Source organism: Ornithorhynchus anatinus, chromosome 1, assembly GCF_004115215.2.
Source record: "Ornithorhynchus anatinus isolate Pmale09 chromosome 1, mOrnAna1.pri.v4, whole genome shotgun sequence".
In the NCBI taxonomy this organism is placed as follows: domain Eukaryota; kingdom Metazoa; phylum Chordata; class Mammalia; order Monotremata; family Ornithorhynchidae; genus Ornithorhynchus; species Ornithorhynchus anatinus.
In genome coordinates this window covers 26,970,118-26,990,071 of record NC_041728.1, presented here as the reverse complement: position 1 = coordinate 26,990,071, position 19,954 = coordinate 26,970,118, and the positions used below count along the sequence as shown (strand labels likewise).

The 19,954-nt window shown below is 49.5% G+C and overlaps 1 protein-coding gene across 1 annotated transcript in view; it reads right to left on the bottom strand.

The window, feature by feature from the left end:
- The window catches only part of THBS4 (thrombospondin 4), a 126,721-nt gene extending 107,808 nt beyond the window's left edge, over nt 1-18,913 (bottom strand). The window contains 3 exon segments of the mRNA XM_029058141.2: nt 6,371-6,433; nt 8,269-8,439; nt 18,826-18,913. The gene's annotated coding sequence lies outside the window, so the exon portion shown is untranslated.
- Nucleotides 18,914-19,954: the final 1,041 nt, after the last annotated feature.

The window sequence follows — 19,954 nt, the reverse complement described above, 5'->3', positions numbered from 1 at the left end:
TGGTCCATCCTGGGTCACCGGAGGGAGAGTGAGTGGTGTTGGATGGTCCACACTGGGTCATCGGAGGGAGAGTCAGGGGTGGAGAGGGGAGAGGAAGGTTGTCGAATGGTCCATCCTGGATCACCAGAGGGTTAGTCAGGATGGGGAGGGAGAGTCAGGGTGTTGGATGGTCCATCCCTTACCAGAAAGATGGGAGACCCGAAGGACAACAAGCACCTGTTCTCCTAAGGGTCCTGGTGCCACTGCCAGGGACGGAGTCCTGGGCCGGGCAGACCGCGGGCCTGACCCGGTCGTGGCATAACTCACGCTGTCGAGCCTTTCATTCAGCTTTGGGGGCTTCCTGCCCTAGACGTTGAGCTCATTTCCTTTAAACCCTTCATTAAAATGAATAGTTGTTGAGATTCCCCCAGTAGCCCCAATAATCCAGTGGGAAGAGGTGGTTTGTTGGATGACCTCATGGAAGCAGCAGCCTGTGCCAGAGTTGAAGGGCTTAGGAGAAATTTAAAGGAACCCACAGACCCCACTAGAGGCTTTCACCAGTGTCCCTGGGAATGCAGACAGAACACGGAGTCCAGGGCTCAGACAGACAGACAGAATTCAGTCAATCGATGGTATTTGTGGAGCACCTACTGTGAGGAGAACGCTGCACTAAGCACTTGGGAGAGTGTGATAGAGGAAACATGATCCCCGCCTGTAAGGAGCCTACAATTTTACAGGAAGGCGGGGCGGCCCCAAATAATTTGCAAAGAGAGGAGAAAGGGAAGGCAAGGGAGGACAGATGAGCAGGACAGGCAGGGGGAAGCGAGAAGAGGAAGAGGAGGAAAGGCAGAGGCACAGGCACCTGGAATAAGGCCGTGAGGACACTATTCTGACCTCCGCCCCCGTTTTTAGCCCCGTGCACAAGGAGAGGGGACGACAGGGAGCGATTGCAGCTGCCAGTGTTAGAATGTAATTCTCAGACTGCTATTTTAAGGCGAGCCTTACTTTTGAGGGCTAAAAACAGCCCTAGCATCTGTGGTTTTGCAATTCTGCAGGATCAGAGCTTGCTTCACCCCAGTGGGCTTGGACAATCAGTTTTGTTCAGACTCCCGGCAGTATTTTTGGGGTCTGACTCCCCAGCTAGAGTGTAAGCTCAGTGAGGGCAAAGGATGCACCCCATGATTCAGCTAAACTGTCCCAAGTGCTTAGTGTAGCATGTTGCATTCGGCAATTGCTACTGCTACTTTCATTCAATCGTATTTACTGAGCGCTACTATGTGCACAGCACTATACTAAGCGCTTGGAATGTACAATTCGGCAACAGATAGAGAAAATCCCTGCCCAATGATGGGATACTACTTACCATCGCTAATTTTCCCTAGGTCAGTGTGCAAACCTGAGCCTCTCAAAATGTAGGAGACTCACACTCGCTGAGGGTTTGTCTTAGGCTAAGATGGTTGTATTTTACTCTCCCAAGCACTTAGTACAGTGCTCTGCACATAGTACATGCTCAATAAATACCACAGTGATCGATTTAAGGAGGGCTGGCTTTAGCTGGGTGACAGCTCAAAGCAGGAAAAAATCCACCACCCCTTCCTGCCCAGTATGACAACACTTTATGCCATAATGATGTCTGTCAGTCAGTCAGTCAGTGGTATTTACTGAGCACTTACAGGGGGCAGAGTACCGTACTAAGCACTTGGGAGAGTACGATATAACAATATAATAGACACATTTCCTGCCCGCAGAAGTCTGTTGAAACCTCCCAATTTTGAGTGTTTTTCCAGGGGCAGGGTAGTAGGAGGAATCCCTGACCACTGAACTTGATCCAGAACCATCGAATGTCCCTTTCAGTTTCCCGGGAACACGGGCGTCTCTTCTGATATAGGCTGCGGGTGCTGAGGGGGGCCTTCAAGCTTGAAACGGCTACTATCACCCATGATCGCCCCTTCTGACAGTGTGCCCTGAAGCAGGCTCTTCCCATGTCTTTTCTCGGCCACTGGCCACGCAGCTGAGCTCTGACTAGGTCTGAAAAGAGGCCTTCCTCTCCTCCAAGAGACCTTCTCTCCTCCAAAATTCATTTCCTCTCTCCAAGAGTCTTTCTTTCCTCCAAGCGGTCTATTCCTTCTTTCCTCCAAGCGGTCTTTCACTCCTCCAAGGGACCCTCTTTCCTCCGAGGGGCCTTCTCGCTTCCAAGAAACCTTCTCTCCTCCAAGACACATTCTCTCCTCCAAGAGTCCTTCTCCCTTCAAGAGGATTTCTCTCCTCCATGAGGCTTCCTCTCCTCCAAGAAACCTTCCTCTCCACCAAGATGCCTTCCCTGACTAAGCCCTCCTTTGCTTTTCTCCCACGCCCTTCTGCATCACGCTGACTTGCTCCTTCATACATCCCCCTTCCCAGCTCCACACCACTAATGTCCAGATCTATAATTTATTTATATTAATGTCTGTCTCCCCATCTAGACTGTAAGGGAATGTGTCTGTTATATTGTACTCTCCCAAGCCTTAGTCTAGTGCTCTGCACACAGAAGAGCTCAAAATGTACAACCGACTGACTGACTCACTGACTGACTGAAAAAATGGTGACGCACCACTCAGGGACGTGAAGTGAGTCAAGGGAGGGCAGAGGAATCCAGGGAAGTGTTATTGTCCCCCTATTCAGAGCCACTCCGAGTGCGGGATCCAACGACCGGAGAACAGCGAATTCCTATTCTGCTTTGTCACATCGGGTACCGGCAAGCCGATAGGAAGACCTGAGTTCTCTCCAGTCCGGGGAGAACGGATTGTTAGGTTAAAAATCCGGATGGAAAAGTCTTTTGTTTTGTTTTTCTCCGTAGCTCAACCGGCAAAATGGGGACATTGATGACTTTGGAAAGAAATAGGAGGGATCCCGTCGAGGGGGAGAGAGGCAGTCAGAGAAACGGCAGCGGGAGCAGAGGCTTTGAGATTCATTATTGCCTTTTCTTTCCCTCTTTGATCCCAGATTCTCGTTAGGGGGAAAAAAAAGAATCCATCTGTTCTGCTGGTGACCTTTATTCTGGGAGGAAAGAGCATTTCAATCCTCCAAATTTCCATTTCTGCTCTTCCCCTTCCAGCTCCTTGGCGTTCTCTGGCTTCAGGTGAAGGCAAACGGGAGAGGAGGACATGGAGACTTCCGCGGCCCTCACTCATCCCAGAAGCCCTTCACTGCCCAGGGAGTAGCCAAACAAAGCATGTCACACTCTGGGCAGCACACCATGCACACAGCATCATCTAGTGATGTCATACGGAAGCTTGGGTGGAAAGCCACAGAGCACCGATTTTTTCTCCACTGGGCAAGGGGAGGGAAGGATCTCTGACCCACTCCCTTGAGATCTCAGTGGAAAGAGCCTGGGCTTGGGAATCAGAGATCATGGGCTCGAATCCCGGCTCCGTCTCTTGTCAGCTGTGTGACTGTGGGCAAGTCACCTAACTTCTCTGTGCCTCAGTTACCTCATCTGTAAAATGGGGATTAACTGTGAGCCTCATGTGGGACAACATGATTACCTTGTATCTCCCCCAGCGCTTAGAACAGTGCTCTGCACATAATAAGCGCTTAACAAATACCAACATTATTATTATTATTATCATCTCTGCCCCCCTCCCTTGATTCAGAGCCACTGCTTCCCCTCTAGGCTCCCTCGAAAGCAGGCGTGACTCTGAGCCGCAGGGTTTGGCTGCCGGTGCCGAGGTGGAGAGAGTTGGGGGCTGAAAATCTCCGTATGTTACCCTCATCCACACTGGCCGGAGGGAGATACCATCCAAAAGTCAGACCGTCCAGGCTCAGACTGGACAAACAGCCATCACAGGTGTCCACGGGGCCCTGGCTAGAGTTCTTATCCTTCCCCAGTGGGTCCAATCTTCATGATGCCAGGCCAGTTTAGGGGTGAGGAGTGGGCTTCCTGGAAGAGGAAGAGAGGGTGGACTGGTGCTGATGATGTCGCCAGGGGATGTGAGTAGGGAAGAGCTCACCAAGTCCCTCCACCTCAAGGAACAGAGGAGGAGTGTGGCCTACTGGATAGAGCACGGGCCTGGGAGTCAGAAGGACCTGGGTTCTAGTCCTGGCTTTGCCACTTGTCTTCTGTGTGACCGTAAGCAAGTCACTTCACTTCTCTGTGCCTCAGTTACCTCATCTGAAAAATGAGGATGAGCCCCATGTGGGACAGGGACTGTGTCCAACCTAACTTGTATCTGCCCCAGGGCTTAGAAGAGTGCCTGGCACATAGTAAGCACTTAACAAATACCATTAAAAGAAAAGGAATGGCTGAGCTACCCTAAGGGGCCCCCGAAGAAGCTCCAAACACCGGCAGCTGAGGGGAGACTCTTGGCGACTCACAGACCCTCCGGAGGCCTCTTCTCTAGTCCCACTTGACCAGGGGTGGGAAGCCAGTCCTCCTTGTGTGTCAGAGACAGAGACTGGGCACCATTTCCCCTGAGACAAAATGGAGTCGTCCTTCAGGAAGCTGGTCCCGCAAGGGCAGGTGTAAAAACACCCGCTCATAGTAATAACCGAAGGCAGGCCTGAGCCACACCTGATCCATGGCAGAGCTTGATCCTCCCAAAACCCACTTCCTTGGAGAAGCGCAGAGTCACGCTGCCCTTCCCAACAAGCCGGACTCTCTCTCTCAGAGCAGCTATCGTTCTTTGCACGCATCTAGCCAACTTCCACCCTCCTGATTTCCTCCCTCCCTGGCCTCCCCCCTGCCCACCCCAGGCCCTCCCACCGTGGCTCCTTCCACAGGCCTCAGATGGAAAGCTCCCCGAGGGCAGGAGCGTGAGGCTTGTCTCTGGAATACACTCCTCAGTCAGTGCTGACCCCCAGCATAGGGATCAGGGAACGTGTCCACCAACTCTGTGGTATTGTTCCCTCCCAAATACTTAGTACAGTTCTGAAACACAATATATGCTCAATAAATACCACTGATTGACCGAAAGGGGTGGCTTTTTGGGCAGAAGCTTCCTAAGGCTGGAGAGGCAAGGAAGCAAAAGTAAAGACAGCTGCTGCAAACCAGAAATATGACAGGACAACAGGGTCAGCCATTGTAGTGCACAGTGGAGCCAGGACCCAGTTCCACTGGTTTGCTCTCTTCCAACACACACACACACACACACACACACACTCCACCATCAGTGGAGTCTTCTTTGAAAATGCAGGTAGGCTGTATGGCTACGTACGCACCCACTCTCAAATGCTAATACTGTGCTCTTCACTCAGTAAGCCTTCAGTAAATAAGACTAGAATCCATTGATACCAATAAATTCCATGGACTCCTTGACTAGAAAATGTTCATACGCCCCCACGTTCTCACCCTGACAGAACCCATGCCCTTTCGAACTCCCTCTCTCTCTCTCAGCTACCTGTGACATGCTTTTCCCGATTGGTGGAAAGTCTCTCCTCTGACAAGCAGACTCACGAAGGAATCTGTGGCCAGGGTCCTCATCCACCTCTCTGCTAAGGGTGGTGGGACTAAGGCCTGTTTCCCTCCTCTCTCAGACATTTCATCCAGTGTGCAGGTGATATGCACGCCAGTGATTTAGGATTTGGTCTACAGGGTCTTCCCGAGGTCAACGAAAGGACCGAGGAACGTTCTGGTCCCCGGAGAAGCTGGGTCCCCCTGCTTACAGTGGTCTGTTTGCGGAGGGCTTTTTCCACGTGGGAAAAGGCACGTTTCTCCAGTGGGGAGCCCAGGGCAAGCTGGGAGTCAGGAAGCCTGGCCGCTCCAACCCTGCAAACCGGGATGGAGTATCGCGGTGGGCCAAATGCTGTGTTAAGCCTGGACCAGATCAGGCCCGGTCCTTATCTCAGGGGAGATTCACAGCTAAAAGAGGAAGGCAGGGAAGGTAGCCTATCCCCATTTTATAAATGAGGAAACTAAGGCACATAGGGAATGAGTAACTTGCCCAGAGACACCCAGGAAGCCAGCGGCAGAGACGGGGCTCAAACCTGAGCCTCCTGGCTGCCAGGCCCATGCTCTTTCCACTAGGCTACACTGCCTCTCTATGCCATTCTTTGAAGGAGGATGAAAGCCCCATGGACTGGAACCCTCGGAGCTTGGAGCTTGGACTGGGGCCGAGAATCCTGAGTAGTGAGGGCCGGGGGGACGGGGAGAAGAATGAGAAGCCCAGAGAGACCTGCCCCAGACCCCGCTGGAGAGGCCGTCTCTCCCCTATCCTCTACCACGTCTGGGGAGTCGGAGGGGAGTCCCAGCCGGGAGCCAGGGATCGCCCCGAGATTTCTTTCCCCCATCCCTTGTGCCGTTCCTTCTGGTTGCTAAGCAGATCCTTCGGGTAACTACGTGGGCAGGAAAGTTCTGTAAGACGCCGGGGACCGCTTCCCCCAAATGTCGTGGTGAATGTGAAATCGCTCCACTCACCTGTCACCGCGGCTCAGCCAGCCTCCATCACTTCACGCCAGGCCCCATGGGAGCAGCACCTTCCTGCAGGGAGAGAAAACAGTTTCGCCTGGTGGGTGTTTGCGGGGGTTAGAGGTGGCGTGGGGAGGGGCGGGGAGAGGGTTGTCTTCCGCCAGTGTCCTTGGAAGGCGGCTAATCGCTGACGCTTTCCGAAGTAGAACATCTTACGAGAAGGCAATGGGCGTGGGATCTTCTCAGGCTGACTGGTTCATTCATTCATTCGTATTTATTGAACTCTTACTGTGTGCAGAGCACTGTACTCAGCGCTTGGGAGAGTACATTGTAACAATAAACAGACACCTTCCCTGCCCATAATGAGCTTACAGTCTAGAGGGGGAGACAGACATGAATAGAAGTAAATAAATGACAGATATGTGCCCAAGTGCTGTGGGGCTGGGACGGGGGTTGAATAAAGGGAGCAAGTCAGGGTAGCTTGGGCCAGTAGCCAGGCTGAGTAATAAAGTGTAGGCAGAGGATCCGCGCCCCTCCATTCTCTGCCTAACCCCTCGGAGATGCAGCCCCCTTTGCTAAAGCCCCTTTATAGCAAACACCTCCCCATAATCCATCCCAGCGGCCAACTGCCCAGAGCCCGTGGTGAGCCGGCCCACACCCTTCAGCCTTGGGGGCCCAAACCAAGGGGTCTGGAGCAGCTACCCCGCAAAATGTTACTGTTTCTGTCTTACTTCAAATCCTAAAGAAATCCCTCCCCTTTAACAAAGTCTCTGAGGTTGCTGAATTGCGCTTTTCCTGAAACTCTGAAAGATCTCCAAATCCATGGGCAAAGCTTCGCAAAAAATTCTCAATATTCCAGAGGCCAATATGCTTTTTTCCTAAGAACAAATTCAGACTTTTCTCACTGTTTGGCTTCCAGAAGGCAAGTGGTGGGGAAAGGCGAAGAAATACGACTACTCTTACTGCTACTAACTACTTCTATAATATACTACTTCTAATAATTACTATAGTTATTATTAGTAACTATAATATATAGTAATTATAATAGTATAATTACTATTATACTACTATAATATAGTATATTATAGTGGCAATTACTATACTACTTCTAATAATAACAACTGAGGTATTTGTGAACCGCTTACTTCGTGCCAAGCAGTGAACCAAGCCCTGGGGTAGATACAAGATGACCACCCAGAGGGCTCACGGTCTGCGGGGTAGGGAGAACAGGCATTTAATCCCCACTTTACCACTGAGGAAACTGCGGCACAAAAGTAGTTAAGTGACTTGCCCTTGATCACACGGCGGGCGAGTGTCAGAGCCGTGATTGAGATCGAGATCCTTTGACTCCCAGGACTGTGCTTTTTCCACTAGGCCACGTTACTTCTCTAAATTTCTCTAAGAAATGGTCAGTAGTTCATTACAGAACGCAGAGAAAATGCTCAAGAAATGTTAACTGGAAACATGTCTACCAAATCTGTGTGTGCTCTCAAGCGTTTAGTACAGTAAGCGCTCAATAAATACCATCGATCAACACCCATCAAAAGAGAGCCAGCACCCAGGCTAAGAAGCAGCATGGCCTAGTGGAAAGATCAGGGGCTTGGGATTCAGAGGACGTGAGTTGTAATCCTTGCTCTGCCACGAACCTGCTGTGCGACCTTGGACAAGACACTTCTTTTTTCTGTGCCCAAGTTCCCTCATCTGCAAAATGGGGCATCAATACCTGTTCTCCCTCCTACTTGCTCTGTAAGTCCCACGTGGGACCTGATTATCTTGTACTTAGCCCTGTGCTTGCCACATAAAAAGCACTTAAATACCACAATTAAGAAAAAATAAGTGGAGGGAGGACCCCTGAGAAAAAATCCTCTGCTCCTTCCCATCCCTCTTCTGCCCCTCCTCGAGCTTACCTCTCTGCGTGAGCCAGCCCCCGTCAGCTCCCGGAGGGACCGGACGGCTAGCCTCCGGCGGTTGTTCATCTTGCCAGTTGTTGCTCACCCTGGATGCCGGGTCAGGCTGTCCCCCGGAGAAGGAGGCCCAGAGTACCGGGTGCCTCAGGGAATTAAAAATCCCAGTGATATCTGCAAGCGAAAGAAAAATAAGATCCTCCAGTTGTCCCGTTGCATTTCTGCCAACCTTGTTGGCATCTGCCGAGGGTGCCCACAATGGCATCTTCCTCGGGTTCATTTCCGGCCCCGATTTTGGTGAGGCCGATTGGTGGAAGGTGTCGGGGGGCGACACCTGAAAGGTGGGAGGGGGAGACCAGTGGCTCCATTGTAGGCAGTGCTGAGCAACCACTGCCAGGTGCCTGTCCTCATTACCCTCTGCATTGGGGCAGCAGGTGGATAAAAACGTCTGAGCCGATACAGATCAGGGCTATATGTACACAGCTCGTTGTGGGGAGGGAATGTGCCTGTTTATTGTTCTATTGTACTCACCTAAGCTCTTAGTACAGTGCTCGGCACACATAAACGTTCAATAAATACAATTGACTGACTATTGTAAGGGTTTCTCCGAATTAATTTTAGCCCAACTTTGGGCTAGAAGGGTAAAGACGTACTTACTACAGGGCGAACTAGACTGTAAGCCCCTTAAGATGTCTTTTAACTCTATTGGGTTCTCCCAAGCCCATGGTAGACTTTCAGTAAATATGACTGATGGGAATAGTTGGGAATGAAGTTTACATCGATCAATCAATAGCATTTATTGAACGCCCTCTTTCTCCTGACGACCCTTTCCAAAGGAATGAGGTTTTCTTTCCCCTGCTGGCATCAGTTCACGCAGGAGTCATCCTAAGCCTCCCTTTTCCTCTCCTGCCCCTTCCTTCCCCTCCCCATCGCCCCGACTCGCTCCCTTTGCCCTACCCCCCTCCCCGCCCCATAGCACTTGTGTATATGTGAAACATATTCATAATTATAATTCTATTTTTATTAATGTGTATATATCTATAATTCTATTTATTTATAATGAAGCGACGGATGCCTGTTCACTTGTTTTGATGTCTGTCGCCCTCCTTCTGGACTGTGAGCCTCTTGTGGGCAAGGACTGTCTCTATGTGTTGCTGAATTGTACTTCCCAAGCGCTTAGTACAGTGGTCTGCACACAGTAAGTACTCAGTAAATACGATTGAATGAAAGCACCTGCCATCATCATCAATAAGCTCATTGTGGGCATGGACTGTTGCCGTTATATTGTTCTATTGTACTCTCCCTAGGGCTTAGTACAGTGCTCTGCACACCTTCATTCATTCAATCGTATTTATTGAACACTTACGGTGTGCAGAGCACTGTACTAAGCGCTTGGGAGAGTACAATAGAACAATAAGCAGACATATTCCCTGCCCACAATGAGCTATGTAGATAAAGTCCAGGGCTTACGCGTTTTTATCCACCTGCTGCCCCACAGCTGTTCAGGAGGCATTTCTTAGAGTTCTTTCCTTCCTTCTTTTTCTTTTCTTTCTTTCTCTTCCTTCTTTCTCCTTCTCTCTTTTCAGTTTAGACAGAGTTCATGTCCCACATGGGGCTCACCGAATGAATCCCCATTTTACAGATGAGGTAACTGAGGCAGAGAGAAGTGAAGGTCACACAGCAGACAATGTGGCAGATCAGGATTAGAACCCAGGTCTTTCTGACTCCCAGACCGGGTGCTCTTTCCACTAGGTTGCATCGCTTCTCACCGACTCGTCCAAAGATATATTGGAATTTTCAACATCTCTCCCTTAGCCACTGAGCCCACTGGAGCTGCTTTGAGGGGAAAAAAGCCTCAAAGCAGGGGAAACGTAACCTATAGACACTCTGGCAAAGACAGTTCCCCTCTTCCTCCTCTTCTTCCTCAGAATTGGACTCCAGTCACCAATACCGAGGGGAAGCTGAACCTGTCACCCTTGTCGTGCTTCTTGGTCCTGAGGGAAGTGGTCCCTGGAAAATGGGGGCTTGTCATCAGAAAGGAAGAATTAGAGCTGGAAAGAGAGGGCAAGGAAACAGGGGTGAGGGCAGAACTTGCCCCTACCCCTTTGGCAGGGTCTCGGAAGAGGCTCTGCCTATTTAGGGCAAGTCCAATGGCCTCATCCCCTCGTTAGGGGGTCTGTGTCTCGATCCCCCAAACTGCTCTACAGGGGAGCCGTTTCCAACCTCGAAAAAATATACTTTCCCAAACGAAACTGCACCTGGCTGCGCCTCCTGAAGAGAGGGGCCACCGACGGTGAAAGCAATGAGACTCTAGGCCATAAACTCGTTATGGGCAGGGAACTTGTCTAATTCTGTTGCACTGTACTTTCCCAAGGGCTTAATACAGTATTCTGCACATAGTAAGTGCTCAAAAGCCACTATTGGTTGACTGATGGATTGATTAATAGTGATCTCTTCTTCTTTACAGATCCAGAACTTTCCTGGCTGACCCGTGAAAGCAGACTGGATGCCATCTAAAATGGGGAGGCGCGGACATTTCCACATCACGGTGACAGCGGACTTTAGGGTGCTTGTTTTCTTTTCCAAAGCGATCTCACTGCACCGATCCCATTTGGATCTTCATCACATCCCTGTGGGGCAGGGAGAGGCGGAAAGAAGGTCGGAGGCTCACTGCAGGGGTCCACGAGGACAAAATTTGTGTGGGGGCGGGTAAATTCCTGGACTTAAGTACAAGGCTGTTGGCTTAGCCCACTTTACAGGTGAAGAAACTAAGGCCCAGAGGGGTTAAGTGACATGCTTGATGTCGCACAGCAATCTGGGGGCAGAGCGAGGATAATGAGGCTTCATTGAAAGTGGCTTGTTATTCACAAAATACATCCAAAAATATCAGGGCCTTCCTACTTACCTCCCTACGTAACTGCCTCCCCCCCGCACACACGCTTAGGTGGGGTAAATGCACTGGGTATATTAAGTTCTCTGCACTGGGCCAAACTGACTATACTCCCCCTTTCGTGGCCTCAAAATTCGGCACCCACATTAGATTGAGAAACCCGTGGTGCCAAGGCTGTAGTCCACTTAACATTTCTTGATTTTGGAAGGAGCGGAGCACCAGCTTTTAACTCAGTTGCTAAGAGATGAACTTGCTGCTATTTTAAACTCCAGAACAGGGAACTCCAGGAAAGAACAGGGAAGCGGTGTGGCCTGGTGGGAAGAGCGTGGGCCTGGGAGTCAGAGGACCTGGTTATCTAATCCCAGCTCTGACATTTCTCTGCTGCGTGACCTTGGGCAAGTCACTTAACTCCTCTGGGTCTCCTTTTCCTCATCTGCAAAATGGGGATTCAATTTCCCTCGTCTGCAAAATGGGGATTCAATACTTGTTCTCTCTCCTACTTAGACTGTGAGCCTGTCATCTGATTATCTTTAATCTACCCCAGAGCTGAGTACAGTGCTTGGCACACAGTAACAGCTTAACAAATACCGCAAGTATTAACATCCACTATCTTGGCCGACTTCACATGCATTAAGAAGGGGCTACTTCCTCATCACCCAGGTCTCTGTCGCTGGCCCGTGACTGCAGGTGGACCAAGGAAAGAGGCCGCTACAGGAGAGGTGGAGGAGGTGGGGAAGAGTAGAAAGAGCACAAGCCTGGGAGTCGGAGGACCTGGGTTCTACTCCCAGGTCTGCCACCTGTCTGCTGTGTGACCTCGGCTAAGGCACCTAACTTGTCTGTGCCTCAGTTACCTCATCTGTTCTCCTTCCCCTTTAGATTGGGAGCCCCGAGTGGTACAGGGATTGTGTCCCAACTGGATAATCTTGTATCTCTCCGAGTGTTTAGTAAAGTGCTTGGTACATAGTAAGAGCTTAACAGATACCCTAATTATTCTTATTCAGCCCCATTTTACATATTCACCCCTCAAGGCCCTCCTTCCCTCCCCTCCCCTTGTCCTCCAGAGCTCAGACCAGAGACAGTTCTGAAGGTAGTAAAAATAGGCCTTATTACTATGACTACCACAGGGTTTAGGCTAATGACTCTACCCTCAGTAAACATTTAGTCAATACCCTGATTGCTAATGCTCACTCCAGTCTATCTCAGTGGGCCTTGAGGCCCCTCTACCGGGAGAGGGAGATTCAACCCTCACCGACGTCTTAATCCCCATTTTACAGGTGAGGTAACTGAGGCCCAGAGAAGTGAAGTAACTTGCCCAAGGTCACACAGCAGTCAAGTGGCAGAATCGCAGTTACGTCTTCTGACTCCCAAGCCCGTGCTCTTGCCACTAGGCCATGCCGTTTCTCTGAATGAAGACCGTGAGCCCATGTCGGATGGGGACTGTGTCCAACCCAATTTGCTTGTATTCACCCCGGCCCTTAGTACAGTGCTTGGCAGAGAGTAAGCGCTTAACAAATACCATTATTATTATTATTATTATTACCCTGGCTACCAGCCCTGCTCTCATTCCATAACTGCCCTCGAGCAGGCTCACTGGGTCAGCTGAACCATTCCGCCGTTCGTTCGATGCATTTGACAGGCACTGGGGTGGGGGGTCGGGAGGATGCTGTACCCAGGAAGTAAGAGCCCCTCACTGCAAGGAGGCAGTGTGGCCGAGTGGGTGGTCCTCGGGCCTGGAAGTCAGGAGACCCAGGTTCTAATCTCAGCTCAGCCACCGGCCCGTTGTGTGACCTGGGACACGTGAATTAACCTCTCCCATCCTCAGTATATTCCTCTGTTAAATGGGGATAAGAACACCTGCCCCTCCTTACCCTAGAGGGATGATGTGAGGACATAAACAGATCGTGGATGGGGAAGCACTTTGGGGAGACATGAGGTCAGGGATGACGATAATAATATTGTGGCATTTGTCAAGTGCTTACTCTGTGCCAAGGACTGTATTAAGATCTGGGGTAGATACAAGGTAATCAGGCCTCTACAATGGGACTCACAGTCTAAGAAGGAGGGAGCACAGGTATTCAATCCCCATTTTGCAGATAAGGGAACTGAGGGGAAGAAAAGTTAAGTGACTTGCCCAAGCCAAAAGTGGAAGATCAAGAAGCAGTGAAGTAGCGTGGCCTAGTGGATAGAGCATGGTCCTGGGAGTCAGAAGAACCTGGGTTCCAGTCCCGGTTCTGCCACCTGATTGCTGTGACCTTGGGCAAGTCATTTCACTTCTCTATGCCTCAGCTATCTCATCTGTAAAATGGGGATTACGATTATGAGCCCCATGTGGGACAGGGACTGTCTCCAACCTGACTACCTTGAATCCAGCACTTAAAAAATACCACTGTAATTATCATCATCATCATTATTATTATTAACTGGGATTAGAATCCAGGTCTTCTGACTCTCAGGCCTGTGTTCTTTCCACTAGGCCACACTGCCTCTCGGAGGAAGCAGAACTCTGGGCCCCTGGGGAGAAACCCACGTTGGTTCCTTTTCAAGCACAGGATCCTGCAACCTAAGAAAACAGCAGTTCCCTCACCCGCCCGCCTCCTCCAGCCAGTTCTGTGTGTGGGCTGCGGCCGCCCCTGGGCGGGCGCGGGGAGGGCTGAGATGAGAGTAATTCAGGAGAAATTTAAATCAATGAATTCACTTCAGGTACAGCCCTGGAAAAAAGCCAAAAGCAAAAAGAATGGAGAAATTCATGCGATCTTAAAGAAGAGGTCTTGATCGACTTGCTGGGCAGAATTTTCTAAGTGGGTGAAAACAACAAAAAAAAACCTTTGAAAAAGTTTTTTTTTTTTTTAACAGGAAATCAAGTATAATAACCATCATTTACATAATGATTCTGTGGATCAAGGCTCCATGATTTCATTCCCTTTTAACCACTGTTTCCTGAGAAAACTTTGTGGCAAGCAAAGCGAGCTTTCTGGAAGACTCTGTCTGGAGGAGGTGGATAAATTGTTTCTTGGCTATCTCCCACTTCCAACCCTGAAGCAACCTCTTTGCGATAGCCTGCAATTTCACCCAGGGAAGGGCTGAGGAGCTGAGAGGCAGAGGTTGCCAGGATGGCAGTCAACAACAAAAGGCAAAAAAAAAAAGAAAAGAAAGGAAAAGAAAAAATCAGCATAAAATGTGTTTTAGCTAGATTTTCGCAAAACATCCTTTCAATTATTATCATTCTCATTCTCACTGTTATTATTGTTATATTTGTTGGGCACTTACTACACATCAACCACTGTTCTAAGTAGTGGGTAAATTCCTATTAATCAGGTCAAGCACAGTCCCTGTCCCACATGGGGCTCTCAGTCTAAGCAGTGGGGAGAACAGGTACGGAACCCCCATTGTAATGTTGGTATTTGTTAAGCGCTTACTATGTGCCGAGCACTGTTCTAAGCGCTGGGGTAGATACAGGGTAATCAGGTGGTCCCACGTGAGGCTCACAGTTAATCCCCATTTTACAGAGGAGGTAAATGAGGCACAGAGAAGTTAAGTGACTTGCCCACAGTCACACAGCTGACAAGTGGCAGAGCCGGGATTCGAACTCATGACCTCTGACTCCCAAGCCCGTGCTCTTTCCACTGAGCCACGCTACTTCTCTAACAGATGAAGAAGCCGAGGTCCTGAGAAGTGAAGGGACTTTCCCAAGGTCACACGGCAGGCAAGCGGCAGAGCTGGGATTACAGTCCAGGTCCCCTGACTCCCAGCCCCAGGTTCTAGCCACCGCTCCTCATATTGACATGAGACCAGGGCGTTTCAATCACATTACACCGTGAAAACCAAGTATTATCGACAACTCTTACCTCTAGCTCTGCTCACAAACCACGCAGCCATTTCTCCAGCATCCATGGGACGTGTGGATAACCGAAACCTACAGATAATCCAACTCCCCCTCCCTTTACCCAGTGGCTGTTTGATCCTTCTTCCTCTACACTGTAAACTCGTTGTGGGAAGGGAATGTGTCTCTTTATTGTTATATCGTGCTCTCCCAAGCAATTAGTGCAGTGCTTTGCACACAGTAAGCGCTCAATAAATACCACTGACTGATTTTTCCAGCTAATTCTTTTCTGTCAGAGCTGCTAGCAAGTAGTGACCCTGAATGGAGGCTCAACTCTTCCTTTAAACCCTGTAAATCCCTTCTCCCCACAACCTGATAAAAGGAATTAAGGGACAGAGAATATAAAGCTCAGTCATGGGCCTGAAAGGAAATAAAAGAATGAAGAGAACAGCGGAGGAGAATGAGACTTTTTTTTCTAAAACTGTGGGATGAGGTGAAGAGAAACGGTGTTGGGGTAAAGAGGTTTGGGGATTATCTGTGTTGAACGAGTATGGAACTTCTGACTGTTTGGATGAGTCAAACACTTCCTTTTTTAAGGAAAATTGACACGGTTGACATATGGGAAGCAGCACAGCCTTCTGAAAGAAGCACGAGCCTGATAGTCAGAGGACCTGGGTTCTCATCCCAGCTCCACCTCTTTCTGCTGTGTTAACTTGGGCAAGTCACTTAACTCTGCTTCAGTTTCCTCATCTATAAAATGGGGATTAATTCCTACTCCCTCCTACTTAGACTGTGAGCCTTATACGGGACAGGGATTGTGTCCAACCTGATTATCTTGCCTCCACCTAGCGCTTAGTACAGTGCCTGGCACATAGTAAGCACTTAACAAATGCCATAATTATTAATCATTATATTATTACTTGGAGTCCTTGAACTGAGCGCACAAGCTTCCACCTGTTACTTGGAGAGAGGTGGATGGGTGACTTGTCTGGTTCTGATCCCGACTCCGTCACTTGTCCGCTGTGTGACTTTGGGCAAGTCACTTCACTTCTCTGTGCCTCAGTTACCTCGTCTGTAAAATGGGGATGAAGACTGTGAGCCCCACGTGGGACGATCTGATTACCTTGTATCTACCCCAGGGCTTGGCACATAGTAAGCGCTTAACAAATACCATCATCATTACTATTATTATTCCAAGGGAGTTCCCTCAGGACTATCATTCCATGCTCCTATCTAGACTGTAAACTTGTTGTGGACAGGGTACGTGACTACCAACTCTGTTAAACTGTACTCTCTCAAGCGCTTAGTAATAATAATAATATACGTTCCCTGCCCATAATGAGCTGACAGGATTTGGTACAGTGCTCTCGGCACACAGAAAGGGCTCAAAAAATACCACCGACTGATTGAAGGATTATCTATAATTACTTTATGTCTATTGTTCCAGCTAGACTGTGAACTCGGAGGAGGAGGACCGGAGGTCCAGAGGAGTTAGTGACTTGTCCAAAGTCCCTCTAGGCTAGAATCAGGGGATCCTGATGTCCAGTCCCTCGATCTTCCCACTAGGCCCCCCGCTGCCTCCCTATCTACTCTAGCAATCAATCCACGGTACTTATCGAGCACTTACTGTGTGCAGAGCACTGTACTTAGCACTTGGGAGAGTTCGATACAACAGAGTTGGTAGATATGTTCCCTGCCCACAAGGAGATTACAGTATAGGGTAGGAGACAGTCATTAAAATAAATTAACGATACGGACATAAGTGCTGTGGGGCTGAGGGTGAGGTGAATGTCAAGTGCTTAAAGGGTACAGATTCAAGTGTACAGACTATATGAATATCAAGTGCTTAAAGGGTACAGATTCAAGTGTACAGACTATACAAAAGGCTCTTGAAGGAAATATGATTTTAATAAGGTTTTGAAGGTGGGGAGGGTGGTGATCTGTTGGATAGGAAGGGGAGGGAGTTCAAAGCCAGAAGCAGGATGTGGGCGAGGGGTCGGCGGCGGGATAGATGTGATGGAGATACAGCGAGTAGGTTGGCATTAGAGGAGTGAAGTGAGCAGGCTGGGTTGTACTAAGAAATCAAAGAGGTGAGGCAGGAGGAGGCAAAGTAAATTGGGTACTTCAAAGCAGGTGGTAAGGAATTTCTGTTTGATGCAGAAGTGGATGGGCAACCACTAGAGGTTCTTGAAGAGTGGGAAAACATGGACTGCATGGTTTTGTAGAAAAATGATCCGGGCGGCAGAGTGAAGTGTGGACCGGAGTGAAGAAAGACAGGAAGGTCAGTTAGTGGGCTGATGCAGTAATCAAGGTGGGAAATGATAAGTTCTTGGGTCAGCCTAGTAGCAGGTGGATAGAGAGGAAAGGACGGCTTTTAGCCATGTTGAAAAGGTAGAATCAATCAATAATGTACTGAGTGTTAACTGTGTGCAGAGCATTGTGTAGTAAGCACTTGGGAGAGTATGATAAAGGAAAATGAGCAGATAAGTTCCCGGCCCATAATGAGCTGACAGGATTTGGGGGCAGACTGAATGTGCAGATTGAATGAGAGAGATGAGTTGAGGATAACGCCAGGGTTATGGGCTTGTGAGACAGGGAGGATGGTGGTATTCTCTAGAGTGATGGTAAAGGCACGGGGAGGTCAGAGTTTGGGTGGGAAGATGAGGAGTTCTGTTTTGGACAGGTTCAGTGTGAGGTGTCAGCGGGACACCCAAGTAGAGATGTCTCGAAAGCAAGAAGAAATATGAAACTGCAGAGAAGGAGACAGATTGGGCCTGAAGATGCAGATTTGAGAGTCACCCATGTAGATATAGTAGTGGGGCTTTTTTAACGGTACTGGTTAAGCATTTACTATGTGCCAGGCACTGTACTAAGTGCTAGGGTAAATGCAAGGTAATCAGGTTGGACAAGGTCCCTGACCCACATGGGGCTCACAGTCTTAATCTCCATTTCACAGATGAGGGAACTGAGGCTCAGAGAAGTGAAATGACTTGACCAAAGTCACACAGTCGACAAAAGGCAGAGCTGGAATTAAAACCCTCTGGCTCCCAGGCCCTTGTTCTAACCACTAAGCCACACTGCTTTTCAGGAGTTGAAGCCATAGAGGGAACGAGTTTTACTGTCTTCTCAAAGCCGGCCCCTGTGACGTTCTGCCCCAAGTCAGCCCTGGCCTGTGTGTCCAATGGCTGGACACAGCCAAGCCAGGTTGTCACAGCCTAGACTACAAAACCCACTTTGGCGCCTGGGCGAGCTGACGGCAGGCAGCAAATCGCCAGATAATCACTCAATCCCGCCCTCCCTCAGGCTGGGCTGGGCAGACCCAGCCGGAGAGGGCGAGTAACCGGGCTGGGCTGACGTCCGTCCACCGCAACTGGAAGGGACCCGCCAGACGACACGGCGACGGCTGGTGTCTCACCTAACACCCACGGAGAGAGGGGCTTCAAAGACCGACTCCCCACAGGCCATGACGGATGAGAGATGAGAGAACGAGAGAGTGAGAGACAGTGAGAGCGCGTGAATGGGTTTGTGAGAGACACAGAAAGAGACAGAGAGAGAGATAGGGAGAGCGGCTGCTGGAGGAACACGGGAGCCAGCTCAGAGACTGAGGCTGTAGGATGGGAGAGAGAGGATTGCAGGGTTGTCTAGAGTGTTCACTCGGGATTCATCCATCGAATAGTAGGTATTTCAATCTCTTGATGTCCCCCTAAACCGGCACTTTCCTACTAGTGTTAAGTTATATTCCTTCCTTCCTTCCATCCATTCATCCATCCATCCAATCATCCATCCATCCTCCCACCCACCCACCCATGGTAAGACGCTGAATTCTAGCCCAACTTGGAACTTGTTTCACCTTATCCTCTCAGCGCAATCACTGCCGGCGGCTACGACTTATCGGCAGGGCGAAATGGCAGACTTTCTGGGTGCCCCCAGAGCGCAGCTAGATTCATGTCGGGCTTCCAGCTCTAGAAGATAAAATGCAGAATGTCCTTTGGATGTTAGAAATTATTCTGGGAGCCAAAATAAAATAGGCTGTTAAACTTTTCCAAAGGCTTAGTGGGTTCTCAATAAATACCACTATGACGACTGCCCACAGAAGAGATATAGGTAGTGGGACCTAGGGAAGAGAGCAGTGTGGCATAGTGGAAAGACCCCCGGGCTTGGGAGTCGGAGGTCGTGGGTTCTAATCCCGGCTCTGCCACTTGTCAGCTGGGTGACTTTGGGCAGGTCGCTTAGCGTCTCTGTGCCTCAGTTACCTCATCTGGAAAATGGGGATTAAGACTGTGAGCCCCACGTGGGACGGCCTTGTATCTACCCCAGCGCTTAGAACAGTGCTTGGCACATAGTAAGCGCTTAACAAATACCATACTTATTATTATTATTATTATTAAAGAACTGGGAGTCAGGAGAACGAGGTTCTAGCCTAGTCCCAGCTCTGGCCTGTTGTTTGACTTTAGGCAAGTCACTTAACCTCTTTTGGGCCTCCATTTCCCCATCTGTCAAATGGGGAGACGATATCTGCTCTCCCTCCCTCTTTGATTATGAGCCCCAGGTAAGACAGGGCCTATGGCTGATATGATCGATACTATGATAATAATAATCATATTATTATAACAATAATATAATAGATCTTGTTAAGGGCTTACTATGTGCCCAGCCCCGTTCTAAGCGCCGGGGTAGATATAAATTAATCATGCTGGACACAGTCCCTGTCTCCCATGGGACTCGCACCCTTAATCCCAATTTTACAGATGAGGTAACTGAGACCCAGAGAAGTGAAGTGACTTGCCAAGGTCACAGAGTAGACACGGGGCAGAGCCGGGATAAGAACCCAGGTCCTTCTGACTCCCAGGCCCGCGCTCTATCCACTAAGCCAGGCTGCTTCCTGAACCTCTTGTACTTTCCCCATTGCTTAGCACAATGCTTGCTACAAAGCATTAATATATATGCATTAATATATATTATAGTAAATCGCTGCGATT